The sequence below is a fragment of the Falco biarmicus genome, chromosome 3, assembly GCF_023638135.1.
Source record: "Falco biarmicus isolate bFalBia1 chromosome 3, bFalBia1.pri, whole genome shotgun sequence".
Taxonomy (NCBI): Eukaryota; Metazoa; Chordata; class Aves; order Falconiformes; family Falconidae; genus Falco; species Falco biarmicus.
The window spans coordinates 17,451,237-17,474,846 of record NC_079290.1 but is presented as its reverse complement, the minus strand read 5'-3'; the positions used below and the strand labels follow the sequence as shown (position 1 = coordinate 17,474,846).

The window sequence follows — 23,610 nt, the reverse complement described above, 5'->3', positions numbered from 1 at the left end:
AACTGGTTTAATCTTTCTACTTCCATGGAGGAAAGTCAAAAGCAGTTTTAATATCTGTTTGTGGAAACAGTCCCCAACAGGGTCTGAACTTGAGAATGGCTGAAAACACTATTATTACGTGGAAAGTAATTCTTGGGAATGAAAGACCAAATGCACCCTTGAACCTGGCTGTCCAGAGGTGACTTTGGCTTGGGGAGGCATTTAGGAGTACAAATTTGCTTTGTTCTTTGAATTCTGTGCAAGTACTAATTAATCCACGCTGCATCCCCACACTTCTGTAGGTAAATGAGCACTATCAGGCTTTGTTTGGTGCCGAAGGAATCTTAACGCATGGATGTCAGTGACTGATGCAAGATCACACTGTCAGGACAGGATTGGGAGATTAGGATCTGGTTTCTTGGTGTTTCCCTCAGAAAAGCTAGAGCAGTTGTTGTCAAGCTCTTTCATCCACGATCCAAAATCCATTCGTAATTGCTTCCCCACAACCCCCTGAGATCCCACGGCTCGTCAGATCTCTGCACAGGCAGGTGGGGAAGCTTGGTGGGGGCTGGCAGAGGATGACACGGGGATTGAACAGGTTTTGGATGGGTGCAGTTTTGGGGAAGATAGGGAGCATGTTAATCCTCCTCCCTGGAGCTGCTTCAGCAGAGAACCCTCTGGGAAAGTGATGATTCTGCTGTCCTTAATGCCACTAGATGTAACACAGGTGATAATCCCTTGTATCCCTAGTGCATGCCCTCTGATTTGGAAATTTTCAAGTGAACTGAGTGGTCCCCCAGTTCTGTAGGATTATGGCTGTTTAGGGCTCTGCAGGCAAGGTAGATTTTCTGCCAGGCTCATAGCAGGGAAATAAATAACGCACAGAGTCAAGAAAAGGAGGCAATAGTCCTAGACGTCAAGCCCCAGTCATAGTCTTCTCATTCTTTGTGATATTTCTTTGTCAAATACCTTTGTGATATTTGTTTGGGTGACTATATCCTCATGAAATGTCTTTAGTAACAGGCTGTGTAGGCTAACTGTGGTATCCAATGCAAACAATGCTGATGCAGTCTCCAAGGGGAGAAAAAAACCCCTGACTAAGCAGGAAATGTAACGATAAAGCTAAAATCTTTGCTTTTACTATTAATTTTCATCACATGCTCAACTAATATTATTTTATCAATGAGTAGGAACTGGAATTTCTTAGATAATCTAAATATAGATCCTTTTTTTTTTTTTTTTTTTGGTTAGAGCTGGCCCTGCTTTTAGCTTTTGAAAGCCAGCCTGGCATTTCAAGAAGTCTTGCCTACATTATAGAATTTATAATAAGCTTATGGGTGAACAAAAGAATGGTGGTAGGAGCAGGGAAAAGATACGGGATGTCAGTGACAGATCATCATGATGTCATCAGTACGATGGCAAGTATTCCTTGTAAAAATCAGAGCCATTGATTATGCTGTCAGGGATTTGGGATACAGAAAATATAGCTAAATCAAGGATTTCAGGCTTTCAAGTGGGGAGGAGATGGAAGTTAACAGAAGGAAAAGTTTGCTCTATGTGGCTGGATGGAGAATGCCAAAGCTAGATGACAATCCACACGCCTGCATGTAAACTTCTGACTAGCATTAGGATGCCCCAGAAAGAAGAAAGGCCAAAGAGGGATAAACCCCATGGCTCTCCAGAGCAGGGGACAGTAAGAGCCAGCTAGCCAGATGGTGTGAAAAGTAGCTTGCATGGCATGTGAGCATAAAGCATGCACCTTTCCTGGTGTCTGTAAGAAATGTGTCCTTACATGCATTGCCACATGCAACCTTCCTATCAAATATAATGAAAGTCAGTCTGCTGTCTGTGAATGGGTAATGGTGCTTCCCCACCACTTCAAAGTCTATATTTCACTTTTTTTTTTTTTCCCGTGATGTCGAAAGAGATGATTTTTCTCCTCTAAAAACCACAGCCACTGAGAAGTTAATGAAGGGCGCTGCTTTTGAAACGCCCAGGGGACTGATCCTGCCTCTTCCAGATTTGCTGTGACTTTTGCTTGGGAACCAAGCACTGCACTGGATCCTTACTGCTGATTAAGACTCAGAACTGTGAGCACAAGTGGCTGAGAAAGTGTGATGGAAGTGTTAGCACCTGACATTGTGTTGGCACAAGAAGGCAACACCAGTCTCACCATAGGTTTGTGTGCTTTGCTGCCCAGTGGTGTAGGGCACCACAACCTGAGCAGCCCTGTTCTTGGGTTGCATCTTACTTATTTGCATAATGCTGATGAGAAATACCTGGGTCCTTTCTGTGCCAAAGCAGTGAGACAACAAAGTCTTACTGTCTTAGAGGGGCCATACCAAGACAGCTGAAAAGGATGAGGGGGAGTGGGAACCAACTGAGAAAAGAGCCATGTGAAGTTGTCTTTTTGTTTTTAATTAAATGGTGAGGGAGCTTTAGGCCTGCTGAGTCCTGTAGTAAAGTATATTCAATAAGAGAAACTGAACAAAAGAATGAGGAAAGGAGAAGTGGTCATGGACAAGGTGGCAGGAAAGGAGGCTGAGTTGAAGAAAAGCATCTTGTCCATGGTGGAAAAGGACTGTGAAGGACTGTTGGCCCCAGGGAGGTGAAATCCCCCACTACCACTGCAGAGAGCAGCCTGGTGTCGTCACCCTTGCCTGACTCCACCAAGAGCAGAGGTTGCTGCCACCTCTTGCACCTCATGCTGCTTTCCCTGGGGTGTCGGCTGCCAAGCTGATGTTGCTGGGAGGAGGAGGAGCCCTGGGGCCACAGGGAACTGGTTACCTCCCTTGTGCGTGTGTGGTCTCCCCTACATAAGCCTGGCCCTGAAGGCTTTTGTGGAAAAGGGCAGTCCCTGCTAGGACATGTTTCTGCTTCTTTATCAGTTGCTGTTGCTGGTTGCTTTATTGCAAGCAGATGCCATTTGCTCAGCTTATTGACTGGAAATTGCATGCAGCTGCACTGGGTAAAAGTGGGTCTGAATTATTTTACCTGCAAAGGCTATTTAAATGGAAAGCTTCAAACTCCCCTTCATCCTCCTATAACACTGCTTAATTTATAATTGAGACCCAGATTCAGAAAGCTCTTGAAACCTGTGCTTATAGGTAGTGGGGAATTGAGATCTGGCCAAATCTGATCTCCCTTAGTGTTACTTTGCAGTTACATGCTTCCTATGTGCCAGACAATATGGGATTATAGAGTAACTGATGCTACTGAGCGTGCTGCTGTAAAAGAAGTGATGTATTCCTTTTTCACAAACTTCTTCAAACGTGTCAGGTCTGTTAATGACCCCCCTCAAGTCACATCACTGTTTGAAAATATGTGACTGCAGAGAATGTTTTGCCATTAGTTTAGGAGAAAGCATATAGCTACAGTCACTGCAAATCTGACTCACCAATTCTTTAATAAACTGAACTAATTTGGGGCTGAAGTATTCAAGCACAGGAGAGTTCAACTTTCCAGAAGAACATAGTTTCTTATGATGTGTTGGAAGACTAGGTTTATTGTTTGCTTAGGTTAAAGGTTTTAAAGAAAAAAGTTAAATTGTAGTTACCACTTCAGCACTACAACCACATCTGTGGTTTTTGGTTTTTTGTTTTGTTTTGGTTGGTTGTTTTTTTTAAAGAAAAAACTGGAGCATGATTTTGGGGATGCAATGGAGGAGAGACTGCCTAACTTTCCAGATTTAAATTGAAGGGTCTCTAAGACAGCAGGCCCAGGCAATCAGAGAGCAATTAATTCCTCCAGAGGGAAGTTCACGGAATGTGAATTGGGTCTCTTCTCTGGAAGTGCAAGGGCTGACCCGTGGGATGCACAGGGAAAAAGCAGCCTCCTGCAGTGGGGGGTCTGATATTAGTCTGAAAATCCCCTATTTGCTTTTTCTATAAATAGGGGTTTTGAGAACAATTTTGAACTTACACATTGACATCCTGTTTTTTAACATCTAGTGCTCATACAAAGTGAAGCAATATGCTAGCAGACTTTGGTTTTATTGGATCTGCTTAATGAGGTTCGTGCAGTTTAGCCTGGCACGTTCTGCTTAGCAGAAGCAAGTTACCTTAAGGTCAGGTACCTCACAGGAGCCATTTCACTTAGACAAGACTTTCCTGGCCACTGTAATAATCACTTCTGTAAGACAATGTCTGTGCTGAAGTACCCTCCTCATTCAAAGATGTGTAATCATGCCAAATTCTGCCTGCCGAGTGGAAAAAGCTGGAAACAGAACTTAAAAAGGCTGAACCACTTTTCCAGGAAAATGTTAATCTACTCTGTTGCAAAATCAGTTCTCAGCTTACATTTATATTCCAGACAACAGGTTAACTCATCACTGAAATGTCAAAGGACACAATGTTTCTATTACTTACAAGAAGAGGATTACCAATATTACTGCTAAATGGGAAACCTTTGTGTTTAAGCTGTGATGTGCTTAGACACATATAGAAACAGCCTTAAGGGACCTGACAAATAAAAAATAGCAGGAGAAGATTAACACAAAGGCTTATGCAAAGAGGTTAAAAGAAAGTATTAACTTTTTCTTCTTCCCTAGAGTAGACTCAGATATTTCAAAGAAATTCTGACCTGTAGTTGGTAAACAGATAAATCCTTTTAATCTTACTGTTTATGAGAGGGAGAAGAAGGCTTGTTGGAGTAGCCTGGCAAAATTACAAGGATCCAGTTTCTTGGCCAGTGTCCACTATGGAACTCCCTTTCTCCTTACTGGGCACATCAGACTGATGTACTGCATGCACCGAAACAGCTCCAGTAGGGGCAGTGACAACGCTTTGCTCTGAATAGCTCATGGAAAATACTAGGATGGTTCATTGCTGAATATTTCACAAACATGCTTGTGCAGGGTAGTAAGCAAATATATTTAGTACATTAATCTGTTTCCTTAGAAATTGATGCTGCTTTACAGGATATGCTGGATTGTGGCCTACTGCAAGCATTTCAGAGTAGCACAGACCTTGACAAAATAAGCATAATTATAGCATATGTAGAGTTCTTGGTTTTCCAATGCCACGCATTTGGAAATATATCTATTTCAATACACCAGCACAGAGAAGAGGACTTGCAAAAGGTCACAATATGAAGCTTCAGGAATTTCTAGGATGAGGAAAGCTCAGCCTTTACTTACACCACAGCAACTCTGTTAGCATCACCTAGAGTTTTGTGGCTGCAACAGTAAAAGTAAATAAATAAATAAATAAATAAATAAATAAATGGGTTGTGAATAGCTACATGGGTAGGCTGCAAGGAAAAAGAACATTTAGAGATTACAAACTTCCTTTAAATGTAACTGTGCAGTAAATGTGAGGGAAGAATCGTGAAATTTGGGATTTTTTCCCAATTGACAATAAAATACAGCATCATAAAACTAGACAAATTCAAACTGTTGTTTTGTAGAGGGAAAAGGAAATCAGCTCTAAATGGCTCAGAATTCTAGCAGAAGAAATGAGTACTGGGGTCCCTTCATGGAATTCAGATGCTGTGATTCCTCAGGTAGATGTTAAGGTGAGGTTTGTGATGGGAGAACCAGAAATCATAAAAAGTCCTCCTTGGGGAAGCGGCAATAGCTGTTGCATCGAAGACCTGATGGTCCATCACCAGTATTACATCTCCTGTGGCTCGTGCTGCCTGCTGCCTGCTGCCTCCCCCAGCTCCATCCAGGTCAGTACTGGACCAAGACTGGAGCTGTGAAGTCAGAGCTGCTACAGACTGCTTTTTTGAAGAGGCAGTTGGGGCTTTTGGCATATTCTGAACCATGGGACTCTGCAAAAGCAGGTGTATGTCAGTGCTCCTTTCCAGGACCAAAATAAGCATCTGTTTCATTCATTGCTCTCTTGTTAGTTAGTACAAGTATTTCAAGAACCATCCCTCTAGTTTGTACATGCTGAAATTCTAGGCATTTAGAAAAGCACTTAGAAATATTTACAGCTTATTTCAGCCAGAGGCAAGAACAGAAATTACTGGTAACGTTTTTAGGATATCTGAGAACACTGGATTTCCAGATGGTTTTCTGTTTCAGTGCAATTCTCCCATTACAACAGAAGGCCAGAGCGGGTTGACATGTCACCTGGAAAATTCTGGTTTGTTTGGGCTGTGGGTAAGATGATTTTGTGTGTTTCCATCCTACAGCATCCCAGCTAAAAGCTGCTGGGTCCTTAAGCTGTGTGTGAACTGTGCACCAAAGAACTCTGTTCACCTCTTCCTAAAGTGGAAGTTGCATCATTCAAAGAGCAAAATTAGTAAGTGAGGCCCTTTTCCCTTCAGGCCATATAATATTTTCTCACATCTCTGTATGTAATGAGCCATGAAACTTGAGGCCAAAGTTTTCTAGCACCAGTTAAGGACGGTTATCTCCCCAAACTCATGTGACCTTGAGGCTGTGATTCCACTTCCAGTGGCCAAAACATTCTAGGGAAAAAAAAGCAATGAAAATAAATACTGTATTCTTTAAACAACCCCCAAGCCGTTAGAGAGATTTTAGGAAACTGCTGTAAAGGAAGGCTGAACAACAGTAACATTCAAGAAATGGCAGGGGGACAGGGTGCTGTTCTAACTTCAGCAGAACAAATTAGTGGTGTAGCAGTACATAGGAGCTCAACGTCAATAGCAGAACACACAAGTATTAAATGATTAATGGGGCACTTGTCACAGTTTCTGCACGTTGAGTAAAGAAAGTAAGGCAGAAGTGTTTGTTTTTCAGCTTTGTGATCAGTACATTCATCCTTCCTGAAGCTGCTGCTCAGCTCAAGATCTTGTGATTCATCTTCTTGATCTGATGATTACAATCATTGCGCCACATATAATTTGAAATCCCTTGCCTTTATATTTTTATTTTTAGGCTGACCGTATGAAGAAATGATCATGCTCTAAGTTGGTTTCCATTTAAGGAACTTATCTGCAAGGAATGGATGGGTGTTACAGGAAGATTACATGGCAGATGGAGGAAGACATGGGTTTCTATTTTGATGTAATAGTAGATAAGAGGAATTGCACCTCTAAAGCAGCTCACTTGGGAGTGGGATTGGAGCACAGCAAATGAGGAGAATGGACCAGTGGATCTTCATCCAGTATCAAGAGAGGGGCAACACCACTTGGACAGGAGAGTGCCTGGAGGCTGGTAGGGCCATTTGTCTTCTCCTTTGATTGAGAGGAAGGTACAGTGTATCTTGGTATGTATGCTCGTGTACATGTGCTCACTTCTGATAGAGCACAATCACCCAACAAGAACAGCAGAAGTAAGCAACTGTCCTTCTTTCTATGCAAGGCCCAGGCAGTTTGTAGTCATCTGTGGATCCTTGCCTTCAATTTTCCTAATCTGTGCTGTAAAAAGTTCTTCCCCAAGCCAAGAAACACAGGCTTGAACCAGTTCAGGGTTTCTGTCAGCAGCAGCCGCCTGCACTATCAGCGCTGGGCAGGGAGCTGGCAAGAGGCCAGGGCTGTGGCGCTTTCAGCTCTGCTCCTGACTGCAATGTCTTGAGTGGGTTCAAAGTTGGGAAAAATGCCTTTGCATCTGTGAATATGAGCTTTTTACTTTTTTCTACAGCCAATATGTGTTTCTACATACAAATACTGCAAGTCTGGTGCTAGCAGTGCTATCTGTTACTGTAATAAATTATTCCTATTATGCAAAGACCCAGGTAAGTTTATAAAGAACCAGCCCCAAACTCTAACCTGATCTGTGCTGGACACCTCTGTAGGAGGTCTTAAGGGCGGGGGGGGGGGGGGGGGGGGGCGGGGAGCAGAAGTCATCAGCAGTACGGAAAGCTGCTTGTGAGTGAAGGCCATGCACTGTCTCCTTAATGGGCCCAGCTGAACATCTTTTGTTCCCACTGATGTCATCAAAGCTGAAGACCCTCAGCATCTACTAAAATGTGTCACAGAATGGACTCGAGTTGTTGGTGTGAAATATTTTCATATTTCTCAATAGGGACGATGCTATGGCTTAGATCTGATCTTGTGAAACAGAGGAAGGCATCAAACAGGCTGATCACCTATTCCCCATTCAAATATTAGCGCTGTCAGTGTAGTTAGAGAACTTAAATGCTTTCTCCTTTCTGCTCTATATTGCAAGCAACAAGATCTTTGTTTTTTGCCTAAAACTCCAAGTGACCTTCCTTTCAGGAGACTGTCTGAAAATCTACCAGAAAGGTTTTACAGTCCCATCTGACCTAGGTTTATCACTATCCCTGCATATTCAAAAGGTGCTTTGTTTTACAGCAGCTACAAAATAAGCACCTGGATTTCATAAAGTGACGTCTGTGGAAATCCCCTAATGTAATGTCTATGTATTACAGAACATTCTTGCATGTTGCAGAGTTGTGAATTTCACCTCTTCCATGAATTCTGCTTCTGCATCTTACCTGAGTGGTATTAGGCCTCAAAGGCTGTTGTTCAAGTGGGTTACATCATTTAGAAAGATGCCATTGGGGTATCATTATTGTGACAAGAAGGAATTACCAAGACTCTGATAAACTACTTCCCAGGATCTCCCCTTTGACTTTTCCAGTAAGGGTGATGATTTGAATCTTTTCTTTTACTCCATTATAGTTCAAAATCCAGCCTTATCTGTTCAAGAATGAATTTTCCTTTTTAGCAGTGTTTTTTAAAAGAAGCTGTTAGTTTCTAACTTCACTCTTACATGGTTGCATGCAAACTTGAAAACAGATTAAAAGTAAACAGAAAAATCAAAATAACTGAGAAAGAAATCTTTTAAAATCTATTGATAGAGAAACTGTTTTGAACTATAAGTCTTCGGATTTTTTTTCTCTGCAGGGTCCTTACATCCTTGAATGAAGAAAACCCACCAAGATTTGCTTTTATATTAATGTGTAGTCAAAACTTTCCTTAATGTAAATATCAGAATAAATTAATTCTGCACTATGCTTTGACTCAATGAGTCAGTGTTAATCTGGAGACTGTGATAGTGATCTGCAGATTTGTACAACAGTATGGAAAATAAAGAGCTCTTCTTACACCTATAGGTATATACCTATATACATATATATATATATATTGTTTTTTCTTGGCTTCATCTATTCAGCTGATTTCTTCTTCCTTCCAACTTTAATTTGTTGCTCCAGAGGCTTTTCTTTTCTAATGAATTAATTTTGTGAGACTGTGAGCATGGTGTGGGTGGAGACCTCATGCTGAACTCCAGCAAGTGGCGCAGAAACTGGGAACTCCACACACGGATGGTGAAATCTGAATCCGGCACTACCTGAGGAACCAGGAGCTTGCTTTGTGCTCGATTCTCACTGATGTCCAGAGGATGGTGCTACTTGTCTTGTTAAGAATTTCTTGTCTGAGTAAGAACAGCAAAAAAACTCTGTACTGTCGTGGCATTGTCTCCTCAGTGTTGTCTGTTTGTCAAAAGCACCCTCAATTCCAGAAATGAAAAGTGAATTACAGCAAATATTGACATGTGTCTGTTCTGATTTGTTAAAGATTAGTTTTAGTGGGTTTGCTGGGAAATTTGCATTAGGAATAAAATTCAAATGCCATTGCAGTGGAAATTTTAATTCAATGTATTTTTCTCTTTCTTTCCCACAGGTCAGGATCTTTAGGAGAATGTGTTTCCTATAATACACTGCATTCCTTCTTGTGGCAAGGGACAGTACCATCTCAGGGTAGCCTGGTCCAGATGCATCTTGTCTTGACCACAGTGTGGTCTTGAAAGCTGCTACTTATAGCGTAGAATGGGGTGGTGTGAAATTAGCTAATAACACATTATAGGAGTTTCAGGGAAAATATGTTTTTCAATGGAAATACGTTTCTTTCACAAAACCTGCATTTTAGTAAAAACTGAAATTCTAACGGCTTTGACAACTTGTTTAGATTCTCCTTCACATTTGATGCAATCTGTGGAGCGAAGAAGTAAGCAAGACAGCTTTGTCATCCCTCTGGAGTCTACTGGCAAGTGATGTCAAGGAGAAAACTGGAAAATGTAAGTTTCCTGCCTTTTCCTGAACTCGGGACATAAGCTGTTGCTAAACTTAAACAAAATCCATGACTAAAAGCAGTTTGGACACACGAGGCTCTTAAATCTTTGGTGTTTGCAGGGGACAGCAGGTGTAGCCCGAATCCTTCTGTCTGTTCCACCAGGTTTATGAATGTGCTGCATTTGGAAATGATGTAAAATGAAACGGATATTTCAACACATCCATTGCCAGTGAGAAATGCCTCCTTGCCTTTACCAGAGGGAGCCTGTGGCTCACGGGGGCCGCTGAGCTGCCAGCAGCTTTCCCCTCCCTCCTGCCCAGCTTGAAAGCCTCGTGCTTCAGTCGGGTAACTTTGGACTTGGTAACTGATCATAGGATACTTTTGCGTGAACTACTCTTAGCTGATGATTGCATTTCAGATTCCTTTCTTTCACTGTCATATAATTTTCCTGGAAATCTGTAGGAGCCACCAAGCTCTCCCTGAGCTGCAATGAGATCAGAGACAAACACAGTCACTATGTCCCTTAACTCCTCCATCCCTGCTCGTTCCCTGCATAAAGTTTTCTCTTTTCCTCCAATTTCAGGAACACATGTAAATAATTAACTTACAAATTATACAAGCTTATCACACTGTATCCCAACAGATGGAGAAACACCATTAAGCTGATTTGTTCCAGCAACCACGTGCTAGACGCAGAAAAAAACAAGGAAATGAGAAGTTACCATTCCTAAGGCATGTAACTGATCTCATGGCTCCTATTGCTGCATGTGACATTACAGCTCATTTACTGTAATCTTAACTCTGACCCATCCAGGCCTTTCACCATACTCTGTCTCCTGTCAAACAGCTGTTGTGAAAGTTTATTTCTCCTGCAACAGGGAGATGTGGTTGCAGCATGTATCCAAATCATACGTAATCTAGCTGGTTCACATCACTCTAACAACAGCATCGAGATGTGGGCATCCGTCCAGTCTTGCTCTCAGTAGCTATTTTAGAAGCACTGCTTCAAGCATGGCTAGGGATCGTGGCTGGTTTGCTTGACCTCTTGGCCTGGTGAACTCACATACAAACCTCACCCCCTAATAACAGTGGTAGGCACAAGATGAAAGTGTTTTAATGCTGGGAAATGCTCTAGCACTGCGGTGTGCAGAGAAAGGGTTATGTAAAATGTGGATGTCACTTAGGTTATGAGGAGCTGCCAACCAGAATAGGAAAAAAATGTGTTTAATTTTTTTCAAACCAACTTGCTAAAAGTAGCTCTTGCTACTAGAACAACAGAGATATTGAAGCTGGGACTTTAATGAAAGCAAACCCATTTGCTGTTGCCCATGATACAGGCAATGGCCGGAAGAGAAGTGTGTGCTATACTGCCCACAATTCTTACGGAGCATTAACATTTCATTTCATTTGCCAAGGGAAATAAGTGCATCACTCAGGTAATCTAGTCAATCACATGTAAATTTGAAACTTGTCTCTCTTGCTTGACAGTGAGTAAAAGAGTAATGCAACATTTGGAAACTGAGGAATTCCTGTGTTTTAGCAAAAGGATACTATGTCACTGGGTATCCACTGTTATTCTGTGGGAATTGTGCCAGGACACCACAGCAGCGTCTTGCAGAGATACCCAGAGGCTTTTCACTTGTTGACTTTGGTACCACTTGCAAACTAGCCACAGCAGATTGCAGCTCAGGTGAATTTGCCATGCCTCTTAGTGTGGGCTGCAAAAGCTACTTCGGCTCTGTGTTACTGCAGCTAAGCTGCTCCAGCCTGTTCTTTGGTACCCAGAACACAAGTACGTGCCAAGGGGAGTGGTGCCCTTTGTCTTTGCTGCGGCCCTTGAGCCAAACCTGAGGCTCTTATAAGTGACCAGCACCACTGCTCTGCACTTGCATTGAGTGCTGGGATGCCTATTTTGGGTAACAAGCTTTGCATCTTTGTTTTGGGGGCAAGGCTGGAATGTGAATATCTTACAGGGGAAATTTCTGCTTCTATACTTAGGAATTTTCTTTTTTTTGAGTGTCTGTTATTAGGACTGGCTTTTCTGCTCTCTGCTGGAGTGGTCCATGTAGTTGCACTCCCCCCAGAAGGCAGTGATGTCCTAGCAAGAGAGACAATGGGGCTTTGAAAGCATTTTCTGTGTGCGCATGTGGGCAGTGTGTGCAGTCTGTGGCTGTTATTCTTGACATGGGAAAGCTGCTTATCAAAGTCTTTGCTTGACCCTACACTATTGCTGTGAGCTCAAAGTCAAGCCAGTGAGGGGGTTTCACTGCTTTGGAGATACCTTTTGTATTCATAAACAGTCTTTGGTTGGGATTTTGAAGCTCTCCACAGTTTTAGCCTCTGGGCTACTCTCTTTTGGTCTCTTTCGGGTTGTTCCTAGGGGTTTTCACCCTGAACACCTGTGAGAAATACTTTTGAACTATTTACTCCTTTCTCATTTCACTTTGAGGGCTATATAAATCTTAGGCAAGTATTGCCAGATGACTATCTGACACCTCAATTCTAACTCACCCAAAGACTTGCTGTTTCCAGTACCTGTTGCTACTTCTGTAATTCCACAGCTTTTGTGCTCATGTAACATAGATTTGCTTATATCTCCTCCCTACTATTTTTCTGGTACAAAAGCTTCCCTACAGTAGTTTCTATTCCACTGCTGAAACTCTGCGTTGACATTCAAGGGCTGTCTGGAGGGATATAGAACTGGTCTTTGCTCTGTCCTCCCCTGCTGCCATCTCCCAGCTGCCCCATTTTCACACTCCCATCCCAGCACACAGCACTTTAGGTACATCCCTGAAAGCTTGCAAAATCCTTCCCCCCAGCCCCCTACTCTCTGCTCCACCTTTGGAAATGCAAGTCTGGCTTCTTCTGGCATTCTCTGAGCCCTGTGCAACAGTGCATCTGTGAGGTGGCCGAGCCCAGCCCAGCCCTGCAGCCGCCCGAGCTCTCCATCCTGGCTGGGGCTGTTGCAGCTCCTCGGTGGAGCTGGCCCGGTGGGCAGCCCACAGGGGTGAAACACCCTTAATGCCCAGGTACATGTGTAATGCTAAATCAAGTGTGCATTTGGGCTTGGCCTATTTGGAGTGCAATAGCCTCAATTTAACTTTACGAGCAAGGGCTGTGTTATTTGCTGGTAATTAGTATGCTCGGTGCCGTGCTGAAATGCCACTGAAATGCCAGTTGTTGCTGGGTATTTCTGCTCTGCTTTTGTCTGTTAGGATGGTAATGAGGTGATTTACTGTGTCACCCTGTGCTGGACCCTGCTCAGCCTTCCTTCTCAGAGAGACCTACTTTAGCAGCTCACTTGCGCAATGCCTGTTTTTTGCTGTTACTCTGTGAGTTACTCTGTTGTTACCCTGTACAACTGGGACAGTGACTTTATTGAGATGTATTCCAGGCAATTTTTTCAATGTAAGTATTTATGGGCAGAATTTTCAAATATTATTTAGGAGCACAAATCCTGTTGAATGTCAGTGTGATTCAGATTCCTACAAGAACATTGAGAAATGCAATTTTGCACGTTAATAATGCCAAAAAACTGGCTATTGGTGTGGTTTGAGTAGATGGCAGGCTAATATGAGTTCCCTGTAGAAACATCTTCAGCCTCGGCTAGGCTTGTATGCCCATATGCTGTATTTAGCTGAGAATAAAGTAGATTTTTGAATTCTAAATTATGAAGTTGCAAAGTAACATTTAGAAAAGAAGAAAAAGAAAAGTATTATTATTCCTAGCTTTTATTCAGTATGAAACCCTACTGCTTTTGAGATTTTTCAAAAGCTTTCTTTTTAGTGCAAGATACTACTACTTTTTTAAGCCTTTAAGCTTTCTTTTCAAATTGTCTCATGATTGGCATTCTAACTAGGAAGAGAAGTATTTGCAAATAATAATAAAAAAAAGTATGAGTGATGGTTGCTCACAGTGTCTGCATCCACAGCAGAAGGCCAGAAAAAGAAGGGAGAAGGAAAGGAAAAAGTATTCTTCCTGACTCACTGTTTAAATGATAAAATGCCCATTAATAGGATCATATTATAGAATTATAATTCTAACCTTTTCAAACGGTTTCCATCATTGCAGATCTTGCAGCTGGTGCAATTACAGTGTGGCATAAACATTTTGCTGAAGAGTTTGATTTAATTATAGCAAGACTTTTTGTAAGGTCAGTGCTATGGTACAGAACTGATGCTCTTCAGGCATTCGCTCTAATTATAGTTTTGTTCTTGATGCTGGGCCTGACTGATCTTCATGTGTTATGTGGAGTCACTCCTGTGCTGTGTCAGTGTTAGATCACTTACTGATTAGAAATAATGAATCTAGGATCTGGTTTTATCCCTGGGACAGCTGCTTGCTCACGTTTTGGTGTGTTTTCTTTCCTCCAGTGGATGAGACTTACCGTACCTGGTCATGAAATGGGGATGCTGGGCTGGAGGTGGTAGTATATTGTTGGAGAGGTGTCACATGGATAGTAAGACTCAACCAGATGGTGTATCCCAGGTGCTGCCTCCCTCCTGCACTGTGACCCTGTGTACCCAGTGAGTTGCTTGGTGGATCTGGGTCACCAGCTGAGTTTCATTTGAAGGGGTCATGATGCCGAAGAGAAGCCATGTCACTGTCCTGTTCATGCCTGAGGCGCAGGCCAGGTATCTGCCAGGAGTGAGCTCTGCGAATCCTCATGCCTGGTGGGTGAGATTTTGGCAGAAGTCTGCAGTCCCACAGGCACAATTTTGTGTTTTGAGTCTTGCCCTCTGTCCTGTAACTCCTTTGCAAAAGCACCCACTCCCCTGCTAGTGTTGGTTTTGATAAGCCCCTTCTAGATGCTAATGAAAGCATTACATCAAACTGACCTCACAGCACTACCTGCACATTTTTACCCCTTTTTGGTTGCCTTTCTCGCTGTGACAGATCCTGTTATTTGGCCCAATCCAGAATAGCTCAAGAGCATGTAATACACCAAAAATACGGGAAGCAGAATGGGTTTGTAAGGAACAAGTTGTGCTAGACAAGCTCCATTTTCCTTTCCCCCTTTTTTTCTATATAATTACAAAACTTGATGGTGTTGGGAGCAGAACAGGCAGGATTGCTGATATGTCAACATAGTATATGTGTTCTAGAGACAAATGAAAGAAAGCAGGGGGGAAAGAAAGGGATCTGAAGGGCATGGACATTGCAAAGGGGAGGGAAGGAACATACTCTGGTGCATCTGCTTTGTGTCATGCCTCCTTAATCATGTGCACTCTGCTTGGCAGTGCTAATGGGGGTATACAGACACCTCCTTTTGCATCTTGTCTCCTCTGCTTTTCCCCAGTAGAGAATCCCTGTGAAAGCCATCTAGTCCCACCATCATCAAATATTTTGTAACTAGATCTTAACAGTTCCTTCTTGCCAGTTAAGGACTGTTCTCCACGTCATATTTCCTTTTTGTTCCTGCACAACATGACATCTTGTTTCAAATGTTTCCATCAACTGGACTTCTGGTACTCTTCCCTCAGGAGACTATCCCAGTCTTGTTCTAAAGGAAGCACCATTAGAATTTCTTCTCCAATACTCAGCAATTTTTTTCCTTTGCTAAGCCAGAGAATGCTGCTATAGGAGGGAGCCTGCAAGGGAAGGGGAGGAAAGGGTGGAGTGAGGTGGGAAAAAGTAAAGAGGTGAGAAATAAAGAGTGTGAAGGCAGAAATACTGATAACTGGCTGGACATCTGAGAGCCTAGTGAAAATAAACATTTAATCTTCATTTCTTGCATCCTCTACTTTGCATAGCAGCAGGAAGGAAGAAAATGTTCTTACATTAAGAAAAGGAAATTAAAACTCTACTGATGTTTTTTTCTGGTGCTGAAGAACTCTGAAGTGTGAGGGTAGAAAAGGGAAATGGGTTGATATCCAGGACTGGCATTTTTGAAGGCACCTAAAGAACTTTGGTGCTGAGCTCTCCCTAAAGCCCTAGAAGAGTGGAGTGACAAGCAACATAAGCTCTTTTTCAGAATCCTCTCCTTAGCGTGTTAAAGCAGACAGGGAAAGCAGAAGACAGACAGAGCGGTACAGCTATCCATGTAGTGATTAGTCCTGAGGTTGGCAGAAGTAATAATCAATTATTTGTTCTGCAGCTTTGTCTGTGACCTGCATGTGTATTCCAGGGCCCCACTGGGCAAACACACAGGGAAAAGATAGTCTCAAGGAGCTTGCTTAAATGTCTTATTCATTACATTAATTTTTGCCTGAAGAGTGTTTTTTTCCCTTGGGGATGGAGGCCTTAAGATATGGTTCAAAGGAGTGTGTGGAACTTAGCTAAGAAGCTGTCCCTGAAATTAATGATAGAGTTGAACTAAACCCTTTGTCCCCTTTGGAAATCAGCCACTGACACTCAGATAGGTTTGCCCCATGGTAAAACCCTTTTACTTCCTAATGATTGAATTGGCCTTTTGGGTTTACCCTAAAGGGTAAACATACCCCACGGTGCCATTCAGTACTGCATATGTATGGCAGGCAGGAGAGAGAACCAAGCAGCTTCAAGAAATATGAAGCAGTATGGCCTTTTATATAAAATGAAGCTGTGAGCAGAGTTTGGGTCACAGATGCTGGTCCAGTCCTTCAAGTTCAAGACACATTGGCGCAAAAGCTTAGATTTCAGAGCAGTGCTGGCAATTGAATTGCAGCTCAGTACTGGGAGCTGCTGCTGTTTCTATTCAGGGAGTGCAGAAAAATTCAGAAATCTTGAACAGATCAACAGGAAAATGGCTGTTTGAAAACAATATCAGGTGGATTTAAAGTCCAGGTAATGCTGGATATTGTCCCAGTTTAGAGTCGCTTAAACAAGGAGATCCTGAGATACAACCCTCTTCTTCTCATCCTTGTCCTTTCTTCTCCATATCCTTATTTCTTGCCCCAAAAGACTAATAAAGGGAACTGGCACCACTGATTTGATACTTTCCTCCATGTGCTTGAAGAACCAGACCTTTGGCTTAAATGCCCAGGGCTATGACTCTGCGTGTCCTGGAGGAAAATGCTAAAGGACTTCTAGCCTGACTGCTCTTGCATGAGCTGAGAGGACTCCTGCAGACTCTGTCTATGCCAGCATTGCTGGTGTCAACTCAAAGCCAGCCGGGGCAGAAGTCTGGGAGGGGGAAATAGGAATTCTGCTGTGCTCCTCCCTCACCAAGACTGTTTTTAATGTTTGCTTGTTTAGATTGCATTCTGTGGGAAGTCCAGGAAGACTGAAAGCTGTTTTCACAAAGAAAGAGGCTAAGGTCTTCTGACCGAGGAAGGATGAAAATTTGAATGGAGTAATAAAGCCAGATAGTGGGGACTATTACCGTGAGTGGGCTCTGGTTAGTCTCTCAAGCTCCTCTCTTTAGGTGTAAACTACAGGGGTGGAGATGGGAAGAGGAGGAATGACAAAGAAGGACCCTGGAGGCATTTGAACCCGTTTCCTGCCCTCTTCTTGGGATGAAATCAGATATGGAGCTTTCAGAGACTGCCTCCACCACCCTCCCTGCTTGTTTTATGAACAGGGATCCCAGAGTCTGGTTAGAGCTGTGCGAGGCAGGGTTCACCTCTATGTGGTACTTGAGGTAGAGGAGGGAGATGGTGGGTGAGGCCTCCCCTTTCCTCCATCATGTGCTGGGAATCGGGTGATGCTGGAGCCTTCCTGCCCCTTTGTCCTTGAGAGGGGCTGCTCTTCTGCAGGGGCAGCTGATGGCAGCAAGCATGCCAGGTACCTACAGGGCTCCCAGCCTGGCATGAGAGGTGGAGCGATGTAACCTTAGACGGATCTTCTCTGGCTTCTCTGGCCTCTTGTGGGGATTCTTCAATAGGCCACTTCTCATTCCTCACTGCAACTAAACTGTTAGCTAAAGAAGCTGTTAACTGAAGGACAAAAACATTCTTCCCTAAATGGTGGGGTCACCTGTTCCCATCTCACACCTTTTAACAAAACCAGTGCCACAAAAACTCCAACTTGATCATCAGAAAACAAAACCCAAAGGGAAACACCCTGGAGATCTTAATATTCCTGGTTTCATGTGGCATCTCCATATATCCTGATGCCACTTTGCCCTTTACTAAGCAGCATATGTTGCCACCTCCTACAGAAATGGTGGACTCCTGCTTTTTCTCCAGAGAACTGGCTTTTACCACAGGAGGAAATCACTTTATGAAGATTTACAGTCTCATTGTCTGGAGAAATATGATGCCACAGGATGATCTTTCCCTTTTTTATTATTGTTAGACCACTGCTCAGTACCTCTCTCCTATTAAACTGCCACACTTGCTGGGATCCCTTAAGAGCTCCCTCACTGTACATGGTGATCAGGCGAACAGACATGACCAACTCAGATCTTTCTGGCTCTGACAACCTGAACCAGGCTGATGTACAACGAGTTGGAAGACTGGCAGACTAAATCCATTAGCAGCTCTTGAGTCACGGTACTAGTCTTGCAATTTCCTTTGCTACTAACATTGCCTTTTTTGCTTGTCTGGTTTGTACCCTAATTTTCACCAGTTTCACCCTTTGCATGGGCAGGTGGGACCATCCATTGAGCAAGTCTTTTCTAATCCAGTACATTTCCCACAGTATCCTGGTGAGTCAGACTTTTTTCAGGATAGAGCTGTGCTTGCAAAATGTCACGTGTTGTTCCGTGCAGTGGGACAGACCCTCCCTCTGGATATCAAGCTTCATGTTTTACAGTGATATATCGTTCTGCAGCGAGCACAGGTGGGCTGAGTCACAGTATTAACAATGTCTGATTGTTTTTAATCAGGCAGACCAAGTGCCACCTTCAGAACCAGCTCCACATCAAAAGGCTGCAAAGCATAGGGCTGAATGTTTATTTTCTTTAGTGATTAGCTCCATTCTCTTTGCATTCCAGACAAACAGCATCCCCACTGTTTTCTGACTCAAAGCAATATATCCCCTTAGCATGTGGCATGCCAAAATTAACCCCTAGGCAACAAAGTGACAGGAAACAAAGGATTGTTTGTTAAACAAAAATCTATTTATGCAGGATCAGACATCCAGACATGACAAAATAAGTTCCTGTATTTATCAGTGATTGTGTAATCCTGCTTTGAAGCTACAACAATGAACCTATAAAGATGAATGCATTTTTTGGTTAAAAAAAAAAAAAAAAATCTGTCTTTGAAACAGATGATTTTGCAATCAGGACAGCAGGTGAAAGCAGAGCTAGATGTTCAGCTGATGAAAGTCAGTATAATTCCCTTCAAAAGTTCTGGTTATATCTGTACCTACTGCAAATCTAGCTCAGAGTATTTTGAACTTTAAGCATTGTCCCAATTTGAAGAAAGTGATTCTTTAAGATAAAGTCTGACTTCCTTCATTTTCTCTGTGTTGGATATAATGGGGTAAGCTTTAATATATTTAGATGTTTTCTCATGTATAGACTCTTGAGCTGCAAGCTGAAGGGAGATTATTTTCATGTTTTTTCCCTGTTAAAATGCTGGCACAGCATCAGTGAGCAGTAGGACCAGCAGAACTGGCCCTCCCTGCCTTCCTTGTTGCCTCAAGCTGTAAAGTCCTGTCGTGTTACATTTTATACAGTGCTCAGTAAGCTGTTGAAATGCAGTTGCTGAACACACTGTTAAGAAAGTTTCCCTCTCCCCTTGTTTTTTATTTCCCTGTGCCTTGTTCTGCTCATGAGGTCTGCTTTTTTAAACCCAACTGCTATTCTGGCTTGAAGGAATTCCTTTTTTTTCTGGGAATGAATCCATCTTTCTGAATCTGCCTGGTTGGCAGGTGATGTCTCCTGCCCATTGCATTAGCCTAGGTGTATTCTGAGTGTTCAGAGCTCCTTGAGGATTACCTGGATATCGTCGTAAGTATGACAAGAAGTCTCGTCTTGCAAAAGAAACAGTAAATTGCATGTTACTATTTTGTGCTCTAAAATGGAAAGAAAGGGATGACTTAACTATATGTGACCTTGCCTTGATGGAACTAAGTGACTTCTTAAAGCTCTTTTCATCTCTATTTTCACTTAGTCTGTGATAAACACATGTTGTGACACATGTGCATTGTGTGTATATTTTACCTTTATGCCCTCCTGCAAGACCTTTCCTCTAATGTCTTCTCTTGCCTGCTTTTTCTGGAGCACACATTCTGTGAGGGGCAAAAAGGGAGGAAAGCCTGTTCAAGTCTGTCCTGTGTGTCAGTACTGTCCCCTCTCCTTTCTCACTAATTGAGCTTGAAATGGCTGGTGAGAAAGGGCTAAGGTAATAGATTAAGGTGTCTCACAATTCAGTGAGCTGCCTTGATCTGAAAGGGAGTGAAAAGGCAGAGGGACTTGCATTCAGAGATGATGAGCCTGATATGGAAGTATCATTTTTGTGTTTTGCAGGTCATACTACAGAGAAGTCTAAAAGATGAGTTGATCAAATGGATGAACTTTCTTCATTGTGAAGGAACCTCTAAAGCAAGTGTTTTTGAGAGGTGTGTTGAGGGCCCCAGGGAAATGCTCATTAAATTAAATATTGACAGCTCTATTCATTACTTGACTTGACTTACACTGTGCAGTGCTTAGTGATGTGCAAAGTTAGGACCTCCTGTGCTTGGTGCTGTTTACAGGAAGGAAAAATTAAAATTGCCCTTGTACAGACCTTGAAATTGTAATACGTAGGGAGCAAATGCGCCTGTAGTCTTTGGGGCAAGGAGCTTTGCCGTGAGAATAAAGGAGAAGGAAGAACAGCTTTAACTTGTTAAAATGAATTGATGAGATGTGCTGGTGAGGTGAATGGTGAGGTTTCATTTCAAGAGACAGAAGGTATGGTGGGACACAGCTTTTGAAGGTTGTAAAAACTCAGCAGGAAGGAGTCTCTGCTGCTAATTTGACACTTGTGCCAAGCAGCTTTTGGCTCTAGGAGTTAAACATCTTCTCCTGCCCCAGGGGTGGGGGGATTATTTAAGAGGTGGAGACTGGAGAGCAATGTGCAGATAACATTGCATACAGTGGCATATCTGGCATTTCACACTGGAGGAAGCAGTTTCTTCAGTGATGTTCGGTGAGATTTTCAGCTCTTGGGGTTGCTGCAGAGCTTGAAGCAGCTTGTGAAAGATAATTGCACAGTGTGAAGGAAGAAGTTCTGAGCACGCAGAGAGACCAAAGTACACATGTCCTGCACAATGGGGGGGAAAGATATTTCACCAGAAAAAGACAGGCGATGTGAGAAATCTTTGTAGTTAGCTTGTGAGAACTGGAATAGGAAGAAGTTATGTGACCAGGGAGAGAAATCAGTCCATGACAGGGCTCCTGAATGTGCCATAGCAAGAAAAGGCTACAAAGATGAAGAGACAATAGTCACTAACCATATTAGAGTGACCAGGGTGCTTGAGAACTCACAGCATCAATATCTTTACAGATGTTTCTGCCTGAAGAGGAGCAATGAAGATCTTTGGAAGAGGACAGGCTGATCGCTCAGGAGGATGTGAACTGAAAAGGCAGATAAATTTTGAGTTTCATAGCTGGTGCTGCTATGCCCATGATGTGAACCTCTGGAGATTTTGGAACACAGGTTATCTGTGGCTTGAGTGAATTATAAAAGGGTGACATTTGAAGTAGTTATCAATATTGATACATGACCTCACAGCCTCCTTACTGTGATTAAGGAGAGGCTAATGAGTTCATGTATCCGTTTGACAAGTTGCTATTGTTTCTTCCAGTGTAAATCATCCTGTTCTTTTATTACCTCTGTTGGTTTTGTTTGGTCACTTAGCATTGTTTTGTTCCCCAAGGCTTCAGTACTGGTATATGCATTATTTTCTGTCAGCAGCTGATTTTGCCACTAAGATGATCACAAAACTGAAAGCCATAACCCTTTGGGGAAGGGTCAGGAGTGGCAAGTCAGATACAATATGTGCATTTAAAAGCTACAGTAGGATGTGACAAAACTTTCTGGGTTACATCAGAAGAAACAAAGGTGGGAGGCTAGAAACTGGCATTCCTCCCATGCCAAGAGGCTAGCTAACAAGTCACAGGTGGTCATAGCAGGAGCATGGGAAGAACATGATTGTAATGGATTGTGGTGATAGCTTGTGTGCACTTGCGTGTTTCGCCTGCTTGTTTTTCCCAGCAGTTCTTAAAATATTTTACATAGCTTGCTTTTTTGTTCAGGTAGAGTGCAAATTGGGAATTACCAGAGTGCAATGTCCATTTTGACTGCTTGACTGGGTTTTACCCTCCTGCTGTCCTTTTACTTTCAGCTTGGTCTAATACCCTTAGGGGATGTTGGCCTTGCTGCAGTAATCCTTCCTCACTGCACAGACCTACTGAGGTGACTCAGGTGGGTATTTGGTGAAGATCATTGACTCGAGAGTGCTCCCATCATATTGCAAACACTCCAAACTACTGTCTTACTGCTGCTCAGGAGAGAAAAAAGTGTTTTTCATGTGAGAAATTACCTGGCAACTAAACCTCTTACTAGAGGGTGCTTGTTGCCCACTGGAGCTGGTCACCTGAGAAACAGGGCTGTGACTGTTGGGCAGAAGCTCTTCTAGTTGCTCTGTTGGGCAAGAGAGGAGGGAGAAATCTTCAAATCCACATATGGATATTCAGAAGCATGAAATGGAGGAAAGAAATTTTTTCTTGAATGCAAATGGATCCTCAAGGGCTTAACAGAGCAAAAGCCTCAAAATACCTGTTCTGCCAAGGAAAGTACAATAGCATGTTCAAAATCCCTGCACAAAGTCTCCTGGTTTGCTTACATGGGATGAGAAGTAACCTGTATCCTGTAATCTCGCTCATAACACAGACCCAATTTTGTCTTAAAATGACTTGTTTGGTGTTTTTGGGTGTGGGGAAGGAGAACATTGTCACTGTTACTCCTATCAGTTCAGTGCTTCTGTAGAGATTGCATCCCCAGACTGGTGAGAAGGTGGAAGTGTGTTAAACTGCAGAGGAGCCTGAGGGGGAGAGGCAGTTGGCCCACAGGTCCCAGTGTGGAGGGAAGGTTTTTCATCCAGATGTGGTGAATGATGGGAGGAGGGAGAAGACTGTATCCATGGCACCAGCTCTCTGCATCGGCTCTCAGTTTCCCACGCTCTGTACCCAAACCATGGATTGTCTATGCCACAGAGGAAGAATTTGCTTGGATCTGGCAGGGCTACTTAACTGAGGTGCAGTGCTTCACCAATCCAGAAATGCTGTTTGTTTGTCTAACTCACCTTCCAACTTATTACCATGACTAATAAATCCTTCTGAACCTGATTCAGGTCTCTGCATCACATTTCTGGAACAGGAATGCAGCCAGGGCCATTCTGCATTTAATGCTGATTTTATCTTCGTTTTATCATCGTTAGCTGTGCAGGATCTGAGGTGATTTCTCCTAGAAGCTGTGCATCTGCACGTGCTCCCAAGTGGTTGGCTTGGAAAGCCTCTTGGTTGCCATGGGCTACTGCCGAAGGCAAGGAGTAGGCTTTTGGGTTGGCCTGCACCAGACCCCACACAGCTGAGCACTGGGGGCGTGTTGAGGCGAGGCTCCAACACTCAGCTGCAAGCAGCAGGACCAAATGAAGTGATGAAGCCTGGCAAAACTGACTCTTTGTGGGGACCTTACTAGACTTCCTAACTTATTGTAAAATACCCAACAGATTTCCCACTATTTAGGATGCTCCAGCCCACTCCATGCCACAAATTACAAAATTATATTCTGCAATATTGAATTGGAACACTGGCTTAGTCAGGGTACC

The 23,610-nt window shown here is 43.0% G+C and overlaps 2 long non-coding RNA genes across 2 annotated transcripts in view; both read left to right on the top strand.

Annotated features, from left to right (window-relative positions):
- The window catches only part of LOC130146920 (uncharacterized), a 53,949-nt gene extending 46,286 nt beyond the window's left edge, over positions 1-7,663 (top strand). The window contains exon 3 of the long non-coding RNA XR_008821046.1: positions 6,827-7,663. This is a non-coding gene — a long non-coding RNA (uncharacterized LOC130146920). The remainder of the gene's footprint in view (positions 1-6,826) is intronic.
- A 78-nt stretch (positions 7,664-7,741) lies between these two features.
- Positions 7,742-23,252, top strand: LOC130146878 (uncharacterized). Its single transcript, XR_008821038.1, has 3 exons — positions 7,742-9,931; positions 20,267-20,358; positions 21,285-23,252. It is a non-coding gene; the product is annotated as an uncharacterized LOC130146878 (long non-coding RNA).
- Positions 23,253-23,610: the final 358 nt, after the last annotated feature.